Genomic DNA, 10,109 nt, shown 5'->3' with positions numbered 1-10,109 from the left:
GGTAGATGTTTCCTTTTTCCAAAATTGGATAATAAGGAAAAATTATTCACTCTGAGGATTGTCAAACATTGGAAGAGGCCCAGGGAGTTGGTAGTCAGTCTTCCTGGAGCTGTTTTAAAGACATGTAGATGTGGCACCGGGACATGGCTTAGTGTTTAGTAGTTGGAATACAGACGACCTTGGAGGTCTTTTCCAAACTAAATGATTCTGTGATCCTAATCTCTTTTTTTTTATTATTTTTTCCCAGTTGTTAAATTATTTGTTGAAAATATTTAACAGAAAAAGGTTAAATATGCCATCAGTCAATATGAAATGGTGTAAACAACCAAAGTTACACCAACCTTCCCAAGTTAGCCAGCCATTCTAGAGCTACTGCCAAACCTTTTCATCATGGAAATGGATACAGATGAAACTGCTGCATAGTTTTCATTCTATACTTTGCATTAGTCTCATTTTCCTTCCCTATGTACAGAAATTACTTTCTGAAAGGTGCAGACATTATAATAGATGACTGAATTGTTCAGATACTCATTGGCTTAGGAAGGCAAGCCCATCTAGTTTGTATTTTGTGTGCAGGTGTGTTAAAATTCTAGTAACTGTGTGAAGCCCCAGGTCCATGATCCTCACTGTCATAATTTTACAAGAGATACATATTTTTGCAGCTAAATCCTTGCAAATTTACCTTGAGATCTTAAATTCAGGCTATTTATACTCCATACCCTTTTATCATACTGCAATTTATGCTTACTGTGTAAAGATTATTTTGGGTACTGGCCGAGAATGCCAGCCTGAGGTCAGTGCTCATCTCCCTGCTCAGCCACACTCTAGGAGTCTTGGCACCAGTGGGCAAGGACATCTAGAACTGTCCACTCTGAAAAGAATGGTGAAGGTTATAGAATCAAATATTCATAGAATGGCTTGGGCTAGAGGAGACTTTAAAGATCATCCAATTCCAATCCCCCTGTTATGTGCAGGGACATCTTCTACTGGAGCAGGTTGCTCAGAGCCCTATCTGGGCTGGCCTTGAACAGTTCCAGGGAGAGAGCATCAAAAGTTCTCTGGAAAACATGTTTCAGTTCTTCACCAACCTCATACCAAAGAACTTTTTCCTAATATCTAATCTAAATCTACTCTAGTTTGAAGTCATTCCCCCTTGCCCTGTCACTACAAGCTCTTGTAAAATGTCCCTCTCCAACTTTCTTGTAGTCCCCCTTTAGGTTACTGAAAGGCCACAGTTAGATCATCCCAAAGACTTCTGTTTTCCATACTTAACAAACTAAATTCTCTCAGCCTTTCCTTACTGGAATGGTGTTCCATCCCTCCAGACAACTTGGTGTCCCTCCTATGGACTTGCTCCAACAGACCATGTCAATGTCCTTCCTGTACTGGGGGAGCCAAGAGCTGGATGCAGCACTGCAGGTGAGGTCTCACCAGAGCAGAGCAGAGGGAAAAATCCTCTCCCAGGCCCTGCTGGTCATGCTGCTTTTGATGCAGCCAGGATACATTTGGCTTTCTGAGCTGTGAGTGCCCATGGCTGGGACATGTTCAGCCTCTCGTCCAGTATCTCCAAGTCCTTCTCAGCAGAGCTGCTCTCAATCTGTTCATCCTCCAGCCTGTGCTGATACCAGGGGTTGCCCTGACCCACGTGCAGCACTGTGCACTTGGTCTTGTTAAACCTCATGAGATTCCCATGGGGCTGACTCTCTAGATTGTTCAGGTCCCTCTGGATGGCATCCCATCCCTCCCCACTCAGCTTGGTGTCATGTGCAAATTTGCTGAGGGTGACTTGATCCCTTTATCTACATCATTAATGAAGATATTAAATAACACTGGTACCAACTTCGACCCCTGAGGGAACCACTAGTCTCTGATGTCCAGTGAGACTCTGAGTGATTGATCGCTACCCTCAGGATGTGACCCTGCAACCAATTCCTCGTCCACCCTACAGACCATCAGTGGAATCCATCTCTCTCCAATCCAGAGAGCAGGATGTTGCTGAGTACTGTTTCAAGGGCTCTACAGAAGTCCAGATAAATTCCATCTGTCCCTTTCCCTGTTCAGCAGTGTAGCATCTCCATCATGGAAGGCCTCCAGGTTGGTCAGGCAGGACTTGCTCTTGTTGAAACTGTACTGGCTGTCCCAATCACCTTTGTGTCCTCCCTGTGCCTAGCACAGTGTCTAGGAGGATCTGTTCCATGATCTTCCCAGGCACAGAGGTGAGGCTGACAGGTCTGTTGTTCCCAGGGTCCTCCCTTCTACCCTTTTTCAAGATGGGTACAATGTTTCCCTTTTTCCAGTCACCTTGGACTTCACTTGACATGACTTTTCAAATATCATGGAGAGTGTCTTGGCAGCTACGTCAACCAACTCCCTCAGGACTCTGGGATGCAACTCAGTTGTTTTAGAGTTACATATATTCATGTTCCTTATGTGGTGATGGGCCTGATATTTACTTAGAGTGGGAAGGATTTTTCTCCCTCAGTCCCCATCCTGCTCTCTGTCCATTTATATTGGAAGAGAGGATCATTCCTCACTTTGCCCAGTGGCCTAACTAGGGCCCAAAAATAAGACTTCTCCAGCCTGATGGCCCTGAATCATTTGTGTGTCCTTTGGAAACTATTACATTCAGGATTAAGGCTGAGTTCCTTGCCTGGTGAACCACTTCCACTTAATTTAAAACACAACTAGAAGAAATATCATCCGTCTTGTTGGCTTCCTTCGCATAAGGTCTGTGTCAGGATGTGTGTGAAAGAATAACTTTCATTTCTTCTGAGGAACATGCTGTTAACATCTGCAATGCTCAGTGAAGCACTCCTATCACTGTCCACCTGTTCAAAGCCAGGCTGATGCTCCACTCTTCTAGCCAAAACTAAGTAAGAGAGAAGTCAAATGAATAGTGAGTGGGGCATTCATTTGAAAAGCAAGACTATGGACTTCATTTCTTCCTCCCAGCAACGATTCTAATTTTTTAACCAATAACCAGAATTTCAGGGAATCTTTTCTAAGGTTTACATTTATAGATGTAGTTAAAATACTCAGCACTTCAGGTTAGCCAATTTTTTACATATAGCCTAAAAAGAAGTATTAAAAATTTTTAAAGTAAATATTTTTTTGTTTCATTGGTATTTCAATTTCTCTACACTCGAGTACTCTACATAAGTTTTTGCAGTCCCAATATTACATGCCCAACCTAATGTTCCTGTTGCAAATTTCATTATTCTTCTATCCATAAAAATTTAATCTCAGATACATCAATAGGAAATGAAGAGAATTTAACAGAGATTAAAATATTATCATCAATCTTCAAAGTATTAAAATTTTTGTAAGGTAGAAAATAGAATAATTTTTTTTTTTATCTCCTGATCACTGATCACCTGGAGACACACTGAGTATTGGTTAGCATTCCAAAGAATTTTTTATTTTTTTCCTTTTTTTTTTTGCTTTTACTTCAGTATTCTATAGCAGCAGCCATTAGGCATGCTGTAAAGACTGTAAAGAATTAAATTTGAAGCTGCAAGATATATTTCCAAAGACTAAGCAGAAGCTTTCTCAATGCCATTCTAAGAGTTTCATATTAGAAATGCAGTTCAAAATAAAGTTTTCCAAAAGATGAGATTTTCATAACTGAGATATTTTGCAAAAAAATTATTTAAAGGTAAAACATAGACAAATAAATGTATCATAAAATTTCACTGCATTTCCCGACAATTTTTTTCATAAATGTAATTAAATAAATGACTAAAAAATGAGGAGGGATGAATAAGATTAAAATAAAAATACGCCAAAGGACTAGCATTTGTTCCAGGTTTTATTAAACCAGGCCCCTTTCAAATACCATTCAAAATGAAAAAAGGCAAAAAGGCAACCAAAAGTGACTTAATATTTAATGGTTTTAAGACTTAAATTAACATTAGGAATTTAAATCAAAACTATGTATCAGAGATGTAGAACAAAATATTTTGTGATGGAAGAAAAAAGCATGAGGAAATAATTCTGCAAAATGTAGAATATTTCTACATAAAAATTAATGAGTCAATTTAAGTGAAGTAAAAAAGAAAACTCTGAAAGATCTCAGACCTATTCCTTATGCTGTCTTCCCAGGATGCGTAATGTGTCATTAATTTTCTTAGCCATGGCCATTGCCAAACATACCTGCAAGCTAGCTTGGTAAACACTGTTTGTCACCAAGCTATGTCATTGTTTATTTGTCGCAGACATTTCTCCACAGAAATCCTTTTCTTTCATATTTCTGTGTCTTCGGGAGCCAGAGGCCCCCGAAGAGGAGGTAAACAATTATTATCAGCTGCTGTGGAATGCAATAGGATTCACCTTGATTGGCTCATTTTCTATGTTTATAATTAAGGGCCAATCATCAGTGCAAGCCAGGGGACTGAGTCCCTGGACACAACTTTGTTGTGGATTCTTTTCTATCTATTCTTAGCTTAGCTAGCAGCTCTGCAAACCTCTCTCTATATTCTATTAGTATAGTAATAATGTATTATATATCATATATTAATAAATTCAGCCTTCTGATCAAGATACAAGATTCACCGTCTCTCTCTCACCAGCAGCGACCCACTCAGGCCGCTGTAATATTTATTATCCTATCAAAAGGGTTTGGAAGGGAGAGTTATCATTTCCACAGTAAAATGTGTGGTTAAATAAACTTATATTTCTTTCTGCAATCAAAGATTAGAAAATAAAATTTCCAAAATTTGTACCATGTAAATTTATATTTCTATTTAATTTTGAAAGTTAGGTATTTAAGTTTTAATAAAAATTATTGGCAAAAGTTTTTTACTGTTGTCTTGATTTATCATTTTTCATCAGAGATTTTGACAGAACTTTCTCAGCCTAATTTTCAGGTTGCATATAAATATACTGGGTTTTTTCCTCCCCTTTTCTCTTGTAAAAAGCAACATTATTAGATGATGTTACTGAACAGAAGGAAACCAAAAATATTTATAGCTCAAAAATGCTGCAGAGTCCTTAGTTCTACATAAGGGAAGACAAACTTCTTTGGAACAAAATCTTCCTAAAGGACCTTTCAATGAAACGAAAGCAATTTTTAATTGAGCCCTTTTTGCCAGCCTTTCTCTATTCTGTTTAAACACATATTATTGTTCTCATCTATCTCACATCAACAAGAGATAAGGATGGAGTTTGCCTACAAGACCTTGCTGTAGTTCTTAGCCACCACAACAAAACTATCCAATTACAATGTACAGCAATGTGTACTTAGTTTCATAAAATTAGGCCAATAAATGCCTGTTGTACTACTCTTTGATAGGCAAAAAAAGCCTGAAACCCCTTCTTTAAATCTTGACATAGTCAGATATTAGCATGTAGGGAAAAATTCACTTAAATTTTCATGAGATTTGGAGGTACTAATCTTCATCACCACTCTCTCCCTGGCAATACAATTTCAGATACAGCTTGTCTAAATCAGTCATGTGGTTTTATGTTTTGTAGTGTTTTACCAGGTATGCAACTGATTACCTGAATTTACTCATTTTTCAGTATATTTCTCAAGGAACAGTGGGATCAGAGGTCACTTGTTCTGTGACTACTGGTGACAAGGTACAATGCAAAAGGCTTTCTTATGCAAGGATGAAACTGAATAAAATTACAGAGGATAAGATTTTGTAACCTGGAGATTATGTGAGTCAGAAGCACATGGAAAATATGCCACCTTGAGCTACACTTGAGAGTAAGAGGGGGCTGCAGGAAGTGGTTTAAGTGATAGCAGGCAGTCTTGTGTTCTTCGAATCATTAAAGAATCTGCGTGTTTTTATGGTATTGAACACATATGACCCGCACTTGTGTTTCTGCATCTGAGAGTACTTTTTGTCGTAGCCAGGGGAAAACAATTATGAAGGATCAATACAGAAGTGTCTAATCTTTCAGATACATGTGTTAATCACTAAGAAGACTAAAAAGGAGTGCTTTGTGTTACCCTTTCACTGGATTTGCTGCCATGGCATATTTCACTATCCCTGCCAAGATGCTTCTTCCAGTATCAGGAATATCTTCTCTTCCTAAACCTTACTTACCTCTGTGGTGTGTGCAGGGCTGCAAGTGCTTGCATGGCAGCAACAATCTGTCTCCTTACTCTTAGGTCCTACTTACCCTGTCATGGACCCAGCAGAGATTTCTGCCACTGTACCTTATAGTCGTGAAAAATTTGCATTTGGCCTGGCAGCCACAATGTCTGTTCTTCTGTCTTTCCCTCTGTCTTGGTTTGAAAAGACAGGTATCCGCTAAGGAGGGCAGAAGCCTCGCTTGAAATGGAAAATCTAAATCCCCTCCCTCCAAATCATTATAATTTTGAAATTAAGGGGCTCTCAGGCAAAGATATGGGAGTAGGAATAACAGTTCTTTATTAGGAAAAATAAAAATGCATTAATACAAAATAACAGTGACCGAGTCAGAATACAACCTGACACCTGGTCAGGGTGTTGGGAGCAGTCTAATTGAAATGATGGCTGCAGTCCTCCTGGAGTGACAGAGGCAATTCTCTTGAAGCACTGATCCTGTCTCTGAAGTGGTGGTGTAGATGGGTCTGTTCTCCCTCTGGAAATCCAGTGGAAAAGAAAACTGCTCCTCTGGGAATCCAGAGGCAAAAGGCTGCTTGTGGTGTTCCAAATGTCAGATTATATCCAGGCAGGAATGTTTGGCTCTTCCCTCTGGATGGCACACCTCATGTCATTTTATCAGTCATGCATGCAGTGAGACTCAATGGCCCCTTAACAGCAGATATTTCTTGGAGGGAGGATTGGTGTGAGATCTCAGCACCTCAGGATGGAGGTGCAGAGTGGCCGAGAACACCCTTGGGGGGCTCGGGAGTCCTGGAATGTTGCCAGAAGTGTCTGGTGGCTGGACTTTGATCCGACACAGGAGACGACGCCTGTATGAGGATGGGAGGATTTCACTGGGTGAATGGTGAAGGGATAAGTTAATTAGAGTGTAAAACACAGGGTTTAGGATTTTGGTACAGGGGGGTCTAAAGAAGTAAGATGGAGGAATTGGGGCGTGTCCTGTTCTTCTTCTTCTTCTTCTTGGCCTCCATCTTCTGTGGTGATGGTGGCACTTTGGGATTGGTTATTACTAAAAGTGCACCGGTTAATAAGGGTAGAAGGTATTGGGGAGAAATGATAAATATTGTACACGTAACTTCGAGTATAAAGATAAGTGACTGCCCCGGGGGCTTGCAGTGTGTCCATGGCTGACTTGCTGTGCAGACCTCTGTCGGGCTGAAAGAAAATCTTTTAGATAAACAATTAATAAACACCGAGACCGAGACAAGATCAGAAGTCTCTCCTCGTCCTTTGAAGCGCCGGGCTCTTCAAGGCCATACCTGGGCCTTTCCAGGCCACCTAAACAGCAGAAACAGAAAACTTACAAGCCTAAACAGCCGAGAAACCGAGCAAGTGGCATCCCTGAGCTATCTCCGGACGTAAATCAGCAAAGAGAAACACTGAAAGCGACAGATTGGTTGCGGAGGAGACAGAGGAAACTGCCCTACCTGATTTTAACAGGTGGCCCAATTAGCAGAAGATAACTGCCCCACCTCTAACAGATGGCAATAGAATACACACCCCAATTTGCAACCTAAGACACCCTCCTCTGCCTTTTGGGCTGCAAAAGGGCAAGGATGGCAATGAGCAGGTCCACAGGTGAGGAGTCAGTGCTAGCAGAAGTCATCCTTACCAACTTTAGAGACAAGCCTGCACACTGAAGGGTTTTCCTCCATCATCCCAAGTCTCAGCCCCTCAATCCTAGTGTAACCCCATGCACCTCTTCTCATGCCAGCTGTCACAGCTCATTACCTGCTGACACCATGATCCTGTCCACAAGGTGTCTTTCTGCAAACACCAGAGACCACATACTGAAACAGTATTTACTATTTCTTTGATTTTGAAGACAGTTCCCATAGGCACTAAGAAGACCTTCTGCTATTTAGGGTACGGTGCAAGGTGTGGACACAAGCTGAAGTTCACCGTTGTTTTTGTTGACAAGATAAAATAGTCATGGTAGAACTGAGGCAAAACCACAACAAAACGTGGGAGTTGTGCACACTTATGCTAGAGATGTGACATTATTTTCCATGTGTTATTGTCCTAGTTTACAATATAAAGATGCTTTCTATTCCCATCCTCAAGAGCTGTTGAAACCAGGAGGGGCATTGTTTTTTCCTTATCTCCTGTTAATGGGCCCATCAATGTCTTGCCACATGACTCAGAGCTCCCTCCAGGAGCCATTTCTGTTTAATAGACCCACCACACGACTCATAGAATGATATCAGCCCATTGTGAGATGCTCCACACAGGGGGGAGGAGCTAAATATCCCCACCTGGATATAATCTGGGCTTAGGGACAGAACAAGCAGTCTTTCCTCTGGATTCCCAGTGGTATGGCCACCTTTTCCACTGGATCTTCAGAGGAAGACTACACCCTTCTACAGGATCACTGCTCCAAGAGAACCACATCTGCCACTCAAGGAGGACTGCAGCCACCAATGCAAGTGGTCTGCTAGCAACACGGTGTCAGGTTGTATTCTGATTCTGTCAGTGATTTCTCTTTTATATTATTGCATGTATTTTGGTTTGGGTTTTTTTGGGTTTTTTTCCTTTTCCTAATAAATTGTATTTCTTACTTGGAGTCTCTCGCTGGTTTTGCTTTCAAACTAGAATAGTTATGCACTTTTATACATCAAAGACTGTTATCTGTAGCTGCCACTTGAGACAGACTTTGCAGTGAAAAAGATAGTACTCTATTTTTTACACCAGCTCCCTCAAATTATTATTCTAATTCTATATTTATTTTTCATAAGCTGAGGCAAGACTGAGATCTGCTATGATAACATAACTCTCTTATAAGGAATTGAATGCTTTCTGGAAATTCCAATTCTTGCTGGCTCAAGGGGAGAGTTAGGAGGCAGGAACCAGCCCTACATACAACAAGCTACAGAGACTTGCCTATGTAAAGCTGAAAGAAACAGTCCCAGGAAAAGGAAAGTCAAAAGATGCCTAAATTCTGAATAGTAAAGGAAGGAAACCAACAGGAATGAAGGTCACAGGGAAGGACTCTGAGGTATGAACCTGAATTACTTTGTGACTGTTGATATCACAGCACTTGCCCTTTATTCATAATGCTGTAGATTTAGTTTCTCCCTAGGATACAGTATTTTTCCATGCAACTCATTTGTTTTAAGATTTCATAGTTCCTGCTCTAGTGTGAGAGGCAATGAGTGTAATTATTGTACAGGATTACCATGCCCAGTTAAATAGTTATTGGTTTTCAATTTACTGGCTGTTCTTCTGATAGGTGTAAAGCAGTACTTCTGTATTAGATCCTGAAAAGCCCTCTGGTTGATAGCATATAAATGCAAAATGCTACATTGTTTTAAAGCATGTTAAGACTGGAACCCAGAAGGATGAATACATTATTGGTTTTTATTTTCAGTGGAAAAGAAACTGAAGCTGAAAATAAGATACGGTTCCTGGATAGCCAACGTACTGTATACAGAGGACAGTGGAACTAAATGAAATCCTTTCACAGCAGGTTAAAGTTGGCCACAGGAGCAGCTGACATTGGAACTTCACTGGAGAGACCAGGTTTTTGTGACTTTATTGACAGCTTCGTGAACAGCAGAAACAAGCAGAGCACTGGGTTTTAATTTTAGGGTATGTTTGTACCCTGCTGAACTAAAGACACCAGTGACGTCTGTCTCCTGTAACTGGCACCTGGTCTGTTCTTTTAACAAAAACTGACTAAAGCTGATTCAGCACTGAGGCGGTGCACCATACAGGGTTCATGTTGTCTTCGTTTAAGGAGGCGCACCATACAGAGTGCATGTTGTCTTTATTTAAGCTATCAAAAAGCACCATTTTCAAGGATGGCTATAATCTTATTTATATCTATTTTCATTGCATTTCAAATAACTCAGCTTTGAAAGCATGAGGTCCTCTCCTGTGATTGCAGTCTAAAGATAGACTGGCTGAATTCTCTGGCTTCCTTAGCACCATACCCCTACAAAGGGATAGCGCAGCTCTGGTGAGAACTTGGTGCATGGTTACAGCAGTTTTAAACCATAATAAAGCAGAGAG

Source organism: Ammospiza nelsoni, chromosome 1, assembly GCF_027579445.1.
Source record: "Ammospiza nelsoni isolate bAmmNel1 chromosome 1, bAmmNel1.pri, whole genome shotgun sequence".
NCBI lineage: Eukaryota > Metazoa > Chordata > Aves > Passeriformes > Passerellidae > Ammospiza > Ammospiza nelsoni.
This window is presented reverse-complemented; position numbering follows the sequence as displayed.